The sequence below is a fragment of the Pantherophis guttatus genome, chromosome 3 (genome assembly GCF_059756535.1).
Source record: "Pantherophis guttatus breed Tessera chromosome 3, ASM5975653v1, whole genome shotgun sequence".
Lineage (NCBI taxonomy): Eukaryota > Metazoa > Chordata > Lepidosauria > Squamata > Colubridae > Pantherophis > Pantherophis guttatus.
The window spans coordinates 6,866,254-6,877,676 of NC_142065.1; the positions used below are offsets into that span (position 1 = coordinate 6,866,254).

Genomic DNA, 11,423 nt, shown 5'->3' on the forward strand with positions numbered 1-11,423 from the left:
GGGGACGCCCCTCCTTGCATGTTACTTGCAACGCAGCGCACATGGCTTTCATTTTTTTGGGGGGGGGGGGGAGGCTGCCGCGCTTCCCCAGCCACCCGCCGGGCAGGGTTTGCAATGCAAGGGGCAAGATCTCTTCCCCACCTCCACCCCCCCCACCCACCCCCAATCCCAGACCCGGTTGACCCTCCCCGCCCCTCCCCTCCCCTCCCCTCTCCTTGCCACCCTTGGGCTTTGCAAACGCCTCTCCGGTTGCAACGGGGCACGCTTGCTGCATTCGCCGGGGAAGTGTGTGTGTGTGTTTGTGTGTGCGTGCGAGTGTGTGTGTGTGTGGCTTGATGGCCTTGCCCCTCCCCCCCTTCCCGGGGGGGGGTCTGATGATTCAAGATCCCCCCCCTCCCAACCGACCCCTCCGTTGCAAAAGCAATGAAACAAGGGAAGAGCCCCGGGTGCGCGGAGTAAGGGGAGAAATCGGGGTGCGATTCAAAGGCAGGTTCTCCTTTCGGTCCGTGCCTGATTGCCCCCCCCCCAAGGGAACACCCCTTCTCTCCCCCCCCCTCCCCTCCCTGCCCCGAGACTACAGAGTTGCTTTTTTGCTTTTCCTTCCGGACCGATCGCTAGTTTGGACCAACACCCCCCCCCCCACGTCCTTTTAAATAAAATAAAAATAATATTTTTTTTTTTTAAAGGGCTGGACCCCTTACTCACCTCCCCCTGCATCCGAGGCCCCCCGCAAGCCTCCAGCGCTGGGCTGGCTGAATCCCGGCGCATCCGTGCCTCGATCTCCCCAACCCTCCCCCTCCCCTCTTTTTCTTTCCTTCTCTCTCTCTCTCTCTCTCTCTTTTTTTTTTGCCCCCCCCTCAAAACGCTCCAGATTTGAGCAAAGAGAGGAGGAGGGGAGAGGGGGGGGCTGTTGGAAAGCAAGCTTTAAAAAAAAAAAGGGAAAGGCAAAAAAAAAAAAGGCAAAAAAAAAAAAAGAAAAACCCTTGCTGGCAGAGGGTCTCCACTGCGCACGCGTCCCCCGGCCCCAGCGATTGACTTCCCTAAAAGCAATAGCCGCGGTGCGCTTCCCCCGCGTCAAAAGAGAAGCTGCTACCGCCGCCGCCCCCCTTTGCCCGATCCTGTGTGGCTTTTTTTCTTTTTTTTTTTTTTTTGCAAGATCGGGGAGCCGGAGGAAGGAGGGAGGGAGGGAGGAGTGGGTGGAAGAGCCCACCGGGGCTTGCCTCCGCAGTTCTTCCACCCCCCCTTCCTCTTCCTCCTCCTCCTCTTCCTCCTCCCCCGCATTGCCTGCCAACCAGAAGCTGCAGGATGGAGTTTGGAAGGAGAAAGGGGGACGGCGTTGCGAAGGAATCCCCCTTCCTTCCCCTCCGCATTTTGCAACCCCCTTCCCCTCTGCATTGCAAAACTTGCCAAAAAAAAAAAAAAAAGGAGGCGGGGGGGGGAGGGAAGATGCTGGTTGAATCCCACGATAAAGCACACGCATACATGCGTGCATGCATACATGCACAGGCGAGGGGGAGGGTCAAGATTTGATCTCCCCCTCCCCTTCCTCTTCTTTCCATGTTTTCCTTCCCCCTCCCCCCTCTCTTCCTCCCCAGTTTCCAGCTTGGAGTAAGTTGGAGGTCGCGATGTTGGAGCCCCCCACCCCCGTTTGCTCCCTCGGGGTCCAGATCAAAGGCTTGCGCGGTGTGTGTATGGAACGGACACGCGCCTTTCTTGGCAGGGTGGGTGGGGTGGGTGGGTTTGTACGCGCGCTCCCGCTCGTTTGCCCGGCCACCCGCGAAGGTCCGAGCAGGGTTGAATTGGGGTGAGGTCACACAAACACACCCCTACACACACCCCTATCTTTCCCACCGCAGTGTCTTATTAAACTTTAGTGTTTGGGGAAGGAGGGCTGCGTGGCCTCCTTTCCGTCGGAGGAGGGGAAATGCTTTACGAAATTGGTGGCGGAGAGTGGGGTTCTCAGGATGTGACACTCGTGGGGAGGGAAGTGGAGGCAAGATTATTTCTCTCTCTGTGTGTGTGTCTCTTCCTCTGTCTCTTTTCTCTGTCTCTTTCTCTTCTCTCTCTTCTCTGTTTTTTTCTTTCTCTCTTTTTCTTTGTCTCTGTCTCTGTCTCTCTCTTTTTCTGTCTCTTTCTGTCTCTGTCTCTTCTCTCTCTCTCTCTCTTTTCTCCGTCTTTCTCTTGTCTCTTCCTCTCTCTCTTTTCTCTCTTTTTCTGTCTCTGTCTCTCTTTTCTCTGTCTTTCTCTCTCTTTTCTCCCTCTTTCAATTGTCTCTTCCTCTCTGTCTCTTCTCTCTTTTTCTGTCTCTTTCTTTCTGTCTCTGTCTCTCTTTTCTCTGTCTTTCTCTCTCTTTTCTCCCTCTTTCTCTTGTCTCTTCCTCTCTGTCTCTTCTCTCTTTTTCTGTCTGTTTCTGTCTCTCTCTCTTTTCTCTCTTTTTCTCTCTCTTTTCTCTCTGTCTCTCTCTCTCTCTTTTCTCCCTCTTTCTCTTGTCTCTTCCTCTCTCTCTTTTCTCTCTTTTTCTGTCTCTGTCTCTCTTTTCTCTGTCTTTCTCTCTTTTCTCCCTCTTTCAATTGTCTCTTCCTCTCTGTCTCTTCTCTCTTTTTCTGTCTCTTTCTGTCTCTCTCTCTTTTCTCTCTTTTTCTCTCTCTTTTCTCTCTGTCTCTCTCTCTCTCCCTCCCTTCCTCCCCTCAACCTACCTTGCAGGTCTGTTGTTAGGCAGAAGAAGAGGAGCAGGGAAGGCTTTGTAGAAGGATGTACATCTGACACAGATCAATATGGTTAAGTCCCCTCTGGTTTGTGACAAGATGCTTTCATTGGAGTTCACAAAATACACTGAACAATAAACTAAATCAAAGGGGAGAGTTTGGGCCATTGATTGATTGATCGCATTCATATGACTAGCCCATCTGACAGAGGGCAACATATAAATCAATACTGTACTCTATCTGGCAGCAGAGAAGAGAAGAAAGAGAGGGAAGGAAGGGAGGGAGGAGAAGTGAGAAGAGAAGATGAGAAGAAAAGAAAAAAGAGGGAATCCAAAGGTGTTTTTTCCAAAAGGCAACTGGACTTGGGGTTTTTTTTCCTTTGAATAAAACTGAACTGAAAAAGCTTCTTGGATGAAAATCGAAATGTTCGCAAAGGGGGAAAAAAAGAGAAAAAGGCCAGCTGCCTTTTGGAAAAAAGCACCTTTGAGTCAACTATGACCTGCATAGTTGAGAAACTAAATAGATGGGAAGGAGGGCAGGCAGGTGGGAAGGAAGGAAGGGAAGGAGGAAGGAAAGAGGGAGGGAGGAAAGGAAGGAAGAGAGGAAAAGAATGGATGGAAGGAAGATGAGAAGGGAGGAAGAGAAGAAGAATAGATTGAAGGAAGATGGGAAGGAAGAGGGAGGGAGGAAGAAGAATGGAAGGAAGGAAGAGGGAGGGAGGAAGAAGAGGGAAAAGAAGGAAGGAAGAGGGAGGGAGGAAGGAAGAATGGAAGGAGGGAGGGAGGAAAGGAAGGAAGAGGGAAAAAGGATGGAAGATGAAAAGAGGATGAAGGGAGGAAGGAAGAAGAATAGATGGAAGGAAGATGGGAAGAGGGAGGGAGGGAGGAAGAAGAATGGAAGGAAGGAAGAGGGAGGTTGAAGGAAGGGGAGGGAGGAAAGGAAGGAAGAAGAGGGAAAAATGGAAGGAAGACGAGAAGGGAGGAAGAGAAGAAGAATAGATGGAAGGAAGAGGGAGGGAGGAAGAAGAAGGAGGAGGAGGGAGGGAGGAAGAATGGGAGGGAGGAAGAAGGGAAAAAATAGATGGAAGGAAGAGGGAGGGAGGAAGAATGGAAGGAAGAGGGAGGGAGGAAAGGAAGGAAGAAGAGGGAAAAAGGATGGAAGATGAGAAGAGAGGATGAAGGGAGGGAGGAAGAATAGATGGAAGGAAGATGGGAAGAGGGAGGGAGGGAGGAAGAAGAATGGAAGGAAGGAAGAAGTGGGAGGGTGAAGGAAGAAGAATGGAAGGAAGAAGAGGGAGGGTGAAGGAGGAAGGAAGGAGAGGGAGGGAGGAAAGGAAGGAAGAAGGGAAAAAATGGATGGAAGGAAGATGAGAAGGGAGGGAGGGAGGGAGGAAAAGAATAGATGGAAGGAAGATGGGAAGGAAGAGGGAGGGAGGAAGAAGAATGGAAGGAAGGAGGAGAGGGAGGGAGGAAGAAGAGGGAAAAAGAATAGATGGAAGGAAGCGGGATGGAGGAAGGAAGAAAAATGGAAGGAAAGAGGGAGGGAGGAAAGGAAGGAAGAAGAGGGAAAAAGGATGGGAAGATGAGAAGAGGATGAAGGGAGGAAGGAAGAAGAATAGATGGAAGGAAGATCGGAAGAGGGAGGGAGGGAGGAAGAAGAATGGAAGGAAGGAAGAAGAGGAAGGGTGAAGGAAGAAGGAAGGAAGGAGAGGGAGGAAAGGAAGGAAGAAGAGGGAAAAAGAATGGATGGAAGGAAGATGAGAAGGATGAAGGGTGGAAGGAAGAGGGAGGGAGGGAGGAAGGAAGGAACAAGAGAGGGTGGAAGGAAAAGTGAAGGAAGAAATGACGGAAGATGAGAAGGAAGAAAGGAAAGAAGGATGGCTGGAAAGAAGGCTTTAAACATAAAACTTGAGTTTATTATTAAATGATCTTGGTTTCCCTATTAAATTAAAGTTACATCTGGCACGTCAAGGATATTTCACAAGTAACAGAAATTGGGACAGAGAAGGATTTTATAAAATTAGCTTGTGGAATTCACTGCCACTGATGTCTTGACCTCTGCTTGCTGGCTTAGAAGGCATGAAATGGGGTTTATACAGATTCATATGTCTTGCCTTTCACTGTCAGATCAATTAAATGGATCCAGCATCTTCAAAGGTGGTATGGAGCAGATGGGAAATGTCTTGAATGCTAATCAAATGCTTGTGATCTCAAAAACTTTCAGTTTATTTTATTTATTTATTTTTGCTGAAAAGGGATTTCTGGGTCAGTCTGTTTTTGAAAGACTAATATTTGTCTGAAATTGGCCTGCCGTCTTACAGCTTTTGATCCAACAAATATATACGGTAGAACAAAACAGAATATTTTGCCTTCGGTGGAGAGTGGAGAATTTTGGCCTCTTGTTTTTAAAAATGGATCACTTCTGATCACTCTTGCTCAAGAGTTGGAATTCCTGCCTAAGTAATATCATTCCTTATTTTAAAGAGCATCTACATTCCTTAAATTCGACTTTTTTTTCTCTAGGAAATACATTCTATTATCTACAAACTGAGAGAGCCAATGGACGTGGTGGACTGGAATTGTAGTCCTATATACAACCATTCATTTAGTGACTTGAAAATTACAATACCACTGAAAAAGTGACTTACGACCATTTTCAGACTTACTTTGCAGCATCCCGCTGGTCACGTGATCAAAATTCAGATGCTTGGCAATTGACTCACACTTACGACGGTGGCAGTGCAGTGCCCCGGGATCACGCGATAACCTTTTGCGACCTTCTGACAAGCAAAGTCAATGGGGTGTGTGTGTGGGGTGGGGGGGGAAGCCGTGCTCCTAACTTAACCGCAGTGATTCACTTAACCAAGGTGACAAGAAAAGTCATAAAATGAGGGAAAACTCACTTCAGTGTCTTGCTTAGCAACAATAATTATGGGCTCAACTGTCGTAAGATGAGGACTGCCTATATCTGGAAGTTATATTGGTTACAGAAATCAGTGAACTAACCTGTATGGTTAGTCAGTTTGGGAAAATTAATAGCACAATTCTGTTTCTCTTTCTCCTAGTCCGGCCCAAAATTAAATCCAGTTTTGGTCACCAAACTATAAAAAAAGATGTGGAGACTCTAGAAAAAGTGCAGAGAAGAGAACCAGGATGATTAAGGGACTGGAGGCTAAAACATACGAAGAACAGTTGCAGGAACTGGGCATGTCTCGTTTAATGAAAACTAGGACTAGGGGAGACACGATAGCAGTCGGGTGAAATGCTTCCGGTTCAGACCGGATCGCCCGAACCGGTAGGAATGGCTGCGGGTGGTTTGGAGAACCGGTAGCAAAAATCCCTGTGCCCCCCACCACCATGCCCAGCTGAGCCGCACGATCATCAGAGGCTTTTTTTTTTTAACTTTTAAAAGCATTTTTTCTACAACCTCTTCCGACGAAAAAATGCTTTTAAAAGTAAAAAAAAAAAAAAAAAGCCTCTGATGATCCCGCGGCTCAGCTGGGATCGTCAGAGGCTTTTCAAAGCATTTTTTAAAAAGCCTTTCTGACGATCCCAGCTGAGTTGCCTGATCGGCAGAGGCTTTTCAAAGCATTAGAAAAAATGCTTCAAAAAGTTTTTTTTTAAAAAAAAGGTTGGCCACGCCCACCCAGTCACATTACCCCCCCCCCCACCAAGCCACACCCACAGAACCGGTAGTAACAAATTTTACATTTTACCCCTGATAGCAGTGTTCCGATATTTGTGGGGCTGCCAGAGAGAGGAGGAAGGGGGTCAAGCTGTTTTCCAAAGCACCTGAAGGCCAGAAAAGAAACAATTAATGGAAACGGATCAAGGAGAGATTCAGTCTGGAAATAAGGAGAAATTTTCTGACAGAACAATCAATCGATGGAACAGAAGTTGCCTTCGGAAGTTGTCGGAGCTTCATCCCTGGAAGCTTTCAAGAAGAGACCCGACTGCCACCTGTCAGAAATGGCGTAAGGTCTCCTGCTTGGGCGGGGGGTTGGACTAGATGACCGGCAGGGTCCCTTCCAACTCTGTAAATATCAATTCAGTACCACTCCAAGGTAATCCTCAACTTATGGTGAGAAAAATTAATGTGGCTAAGCAAGGCAATTATTAAGTCAAATCATGTCCAATTTTAATACCTTTTTTTTTTGGCCATGGTTGCTAAGCAAATCGCTGCAGTCGTTAAGTGAATCACGCAGTCGCTAAGCGAATCCATCTTCCTCCATTGACTTTGCTTGTCAGCCAGATAGGAAACTCGGCAAATGGCCATCATTTCTGACTCTGGGACACTACAACTATTGTAAATACATGCCGGTTGCAAAAGGCCCCAAATTCTGAATCGCGTGATGATTAGGGAGGCTGGGATGGTTCTTAAGACCGAGGACCAGTTACAGATAGTCCTTGACTTACAACCGTTTTCGTTTAATGACCATTTCAAAGTTACAACGGCACTGAAATAAGCGACTTATGACTGTTTTTCACCCTTACGACCATTGTAGCAGTGGTAATATTCAGCTGGTTCAGGCCAGTTTGAGTGAACCGGTAGTGGCCACCTGTGGGTGTACCCGCCCACCTGCCCTGGTGCTATGCCATCCTTTTAGCCATATTTTCTAAGCCGCGTACATGCGTGCAAGCCACGCGTGTGAGCAAAGAGCATGGACAGAAGGCGCACACGCACACTTTCGGTGCGCGGTGAACCGGCGGTAAAATTATGTGAAACCCACCTCTGCATTGTAGCATCCCTATGGTCGTGTGATTTACATTCGGATGCTTGACAACTGTCTTACATTTACGACGGGTGCAATGTCCCGGAGTCACATGATCCCATTTTGCAACCTTTTGACAAGGTTCAGTGGTGAAATGTAAAATTTGTTACTACTGGTTCTGTGGGTGTGGCTTGGTGGTGGTGGTGGGTAAGGTGACTGGGTGGGCGTGGCCAACTTTTTTTTTTAACTTTTAAAAGCATTTTTTCTACAACTTCTTCGGCCGAAGCGGTTGTAGAAAAAATGTTTTTAAAAGCCTCTGACGATCCCAGCTGAGCCGCGCGATCATCAGAGACTTTTTTTTTTTACTTTTAAAAGCATTTTTTTGGCCGAAGAGGTTGTAGAAAAAATGCTTTTAAAAGTAAAAAAAAACAGCCTCTGATGATCGTGCGGCTCAGCTGGGCATGGGGGAGGGGGCAGGGATTTTTGCTACCAGTTCTCCAAACCACCCTGTATTTAGGAGCAGGAAGAAAATACTAGGGTATCTATTTCTTATCATACAGGCAGTGGTGAAATCTAAAATTTGTTACTACCGATTCTGTGGGCGTGGTTTGGTGTGGGGGGTGGGGCCAATTTTTTTTTTTTACTTTTAAAACCATTTTTTCTACAACCTCTTCAGCGAAGAGGTTGTAAAAAATGCTTTTAAAAGGCTCTGACGGTCCCTGCTGAGTTGCCTGATCGACAGAGGCTTTTTTTCTTTTAAAAGCCTCTGCCGATCAGGCAACTCAGCTTGGATCGTCAGAGGCTTTTAAAAGAAAAAAAGCCTCTGCTGATCAAAAAAACTCAGCTTGGATTTTTCTACAACCTCTGGTTGTAGAAAAAATACTTTTAAAAGCCTCTGACGATCCCAGCTGAGCCGCACCATCATCAGAGGCTTTTTTTTTTTACTTTTAAAAGCATTTTTTCGGCCGAAGAAATGTTGTAGAAAAAATGCTTTTAATTTTTTTTAAAAAAAAAGCCTCTGATGATTGCGCGACTCAGCTGGGCATGTGGAGGGGTGGGGGGGCAGGGATTTTTGCTACCAGTTCTGCGAACCAACCACCTCCATTGCTACCAGATCGAGCGATCCAGTCCGAACCGGGAGCATTTCACCCCTGCATACAGGTAGTCCTCGACTTATGACCACAATGGAGCCCAAAATTTCACTTGCTAAGCGAGACATTCATTAATTGAGCTTTGCCCCCATTTTACGACCTTACTTGCCACACAGGTGTTAAGCGAATCGCCCCAGTTGTGAAGTTAGTAACACGGTTGTTAATTGAATCTGGCTTCCCCATTGACTTCGCTTGTCAGAAGATCGCAAAAGGGGATCACGTGACCCCGGGACACTGCAACCGTCATAAGTACGAATCAGTTGCCAAGCATCCAAATTTTGATCATGCGACCACAGGTTTAGTTGTAACGGTCGCAAGTGTAAAAAACGGTCATAACTCACATTTTTCAGGGATGCTGTACCTTCGGTCACTAAATGGACGGTTGTAATTCGAGGACTACCTATAGTAACTCTGCTTGTGGTTTCAGAAAAACCTGTGGTGAGTTCCTGTCAGAGCATGCTGGTTTAATCAGGTCTGTGGTCAGATTCAGCTAAACATTTTCCAAATTCTAACATGAAATTATTTTTGTCAGCATATCAGTAAGCACATGCTCAATCATTATTATTTTTTTTTGTTAACCAATGACAGATAAACATGTTCAAAGGTGGAGCAGAGGACTGGAAACATTTGCAGAATTTTGCTTTGGTTTTAAAACAGAAAGAACATGTTTTGTAAAATCATTTCCACATTCCCAAAAAAATGGAATATTTATTTATTTATTTATTCGAATTTCTATACCGCCCTTCTCCTTTCGGACTCAGGGCGAATAGAATATTCGAATAGAATAGAATATCTTACTGTGTAGCTTCCTTTCTTTTTTAATTGTGATTTACGGACTCCCTGGGTTCCGTGATACAGACCTAAGAGGAGAATAGAGAAAAACGTGGACTAATTTAAAATTTAAACTCTGTAAAAAAAGGGGCCCTTTCGAACAGGGGTGGGCAACCTACGGCCCCTTACTGAACTGTGGACTTCCAATTCCCAGAATTCCCGAGCCAACATGGAATTCTGGGAGTTGAAGTCCACAGGTCGTAAAGGGGCAGTAGTTGCCCACAGCTTTAGAAGAAGAACCAGAGGTGGGCTACTGGGGGTTCTCAGGGGTTCGGGAGTACCTCTAGCTAAGATTCTGTGCAGTTTGGAGAACCCCCAAATCCCACTCCTGGCTGGCTCCTCCCACCCTGCCCCTCCCCTCCCCTACCAGGAGTCCCCATGCGGCCCGTTTTGGATGCAGGTAAGTGCAGGGCCACCCATTTAGGCTCGGAGAGGACGAAAAACAGGTCTACCGGAAGTTCGGGAAGGCCAGAAACAGGCCTGTTTCCGGCCTCCAGAGGGCCTCCGGAGCCTGGGGAGGCCATTTTCGCCCTCCCGGAGACTCAAGAAGAGACTCCAGAGCCTGGGGTGGGCAAAAATGCCTCCTCCACCACCGTGGTACAGGAGGCTGACTAGGCCACGCCTACTATGGCCACGTCCACCCAGGAACTGGGCAGGGAATCCCTTGCTTTATTTATATATATATAAATAATATTTATTTATTTATAAATAAATATTTATTATTTATTTATTTATTTAAATATATTTATTTATTTATTTTTGCTCTGGTGTGTTCCTCTCAAAGTTGTCACAAAACACACAACCAATTTCCTCTGTAGGTGTCACGGCTACAAACAAACAAAGTTTAATGTGATTTTAGGCTTCATGAACTGAGGGATTGTTTTCCAAATTAGAATAAGCAATTTTTTCCCACTTTATCCTGCTTGGATCCCTTGTCAGGGTATTCCCATTTTCAGAAGATGCAGAGAAGCTGGACCATGGTTAGAAAAAGGGCCACCCGGAAGGAGGGTCAAATCCTTCAAATTCCTGAATGGATGCCACCGAGAAGCAGGTCACGGAGCGGTTTACAATTTTTGCAGATTGTAGGCCATAAATTAGTTGGTTGAAGTTATAAGAAAAGAGAAGTGTTAGACAAAACTTCCTAACGGTGTGAGAAGTTTGGTAGAATAGTTGTAGTTCAAGGTTGAACTGTAGGATCCTCGGTACTCTCTGTGCTTAATCTTTTCTTGCGGATGTTTTATTACTGAACTAGGTAACATCATCAGTGCTTGAAGGAACTGGGAGTTTACGAAGAGGAGAAGGAGGACAATGACAATTCTGAGATGCTTGTTGCTCTCTGATGGTGGTTTTCTTGCAGACGTTTCATTATCTTATGACCACCATCGAGCCCAAAATTTATGTTGCTAAGTGAGAAATTAGGGAGGTTGCTCCATTTTACTGCAACTTTTGTGGCCACAGTTGTTAAAGTGAATCGCTGCGGTTGTCAAGTTAGTAACACGGTTGTTAAGTGAATCTGGCTTCCCCATTGACTTTGCTTGTCAGAAGGTCGCAAAAGGGGATCACATGACCCCGGGACACTGCGACTGTCATAAATGTGGGTCCGTTGTCAAGCATCAGAATATAAATCCCGTGACCATGGGGACGCGGCAATGGTCGTAAAGTGTGAAAAACAGTCATAAGTCACTGTTTTCAGTGCCTTTGTAACTTTGAATGGTCCTAAATCAACTGTTGTAAATCGAGGACTACTTGAATATCGAAATAGGCTTACAATTCTGGATGAATTTTTGCCAGGGCACTAAAACACTAAATGCAGCAGGGATTTTCCTTCTATCTAACTGTAGGAAGTTAGCACCAACCCCTTTCCTAGAGGAATGAAATATTTTGGGAAATATTAAAAAGGCAGAATATTATGTTTCCCTGGATGAGAAATGGAGAAGCAGACGAAGCAGCTCCCATCTTCCTGCCCCCACTCTTTGTCAGTGGGCCAAAGGCAGAAACTCAATCTTTGTCAATAGATCATCATCT

General features: G+C 46.3%; 1 protein-coding gene across 1 annotated transcript in view; it reads right to left on the bottom strand.

Moving 5' to 3' along the window:
* Positions 1-1,314, bottom strand: part of RGS19 (regulator of G protein signaling 19) — a 69,112-nt gene extending 67,798 nt beyond the window's left edge. The window contains exon 1 of the mRNA XM_060684324.2: positions 706-1,314. The gene's annotated coding sequence lies outside the window, so the exon portion shown is untranslated. The remainder of the gene's footprint in view (positions 1-705) is intronic.
* Between the last annotated feature and the right edge of the window lie 10,109 nt (positions 1,315-11,423).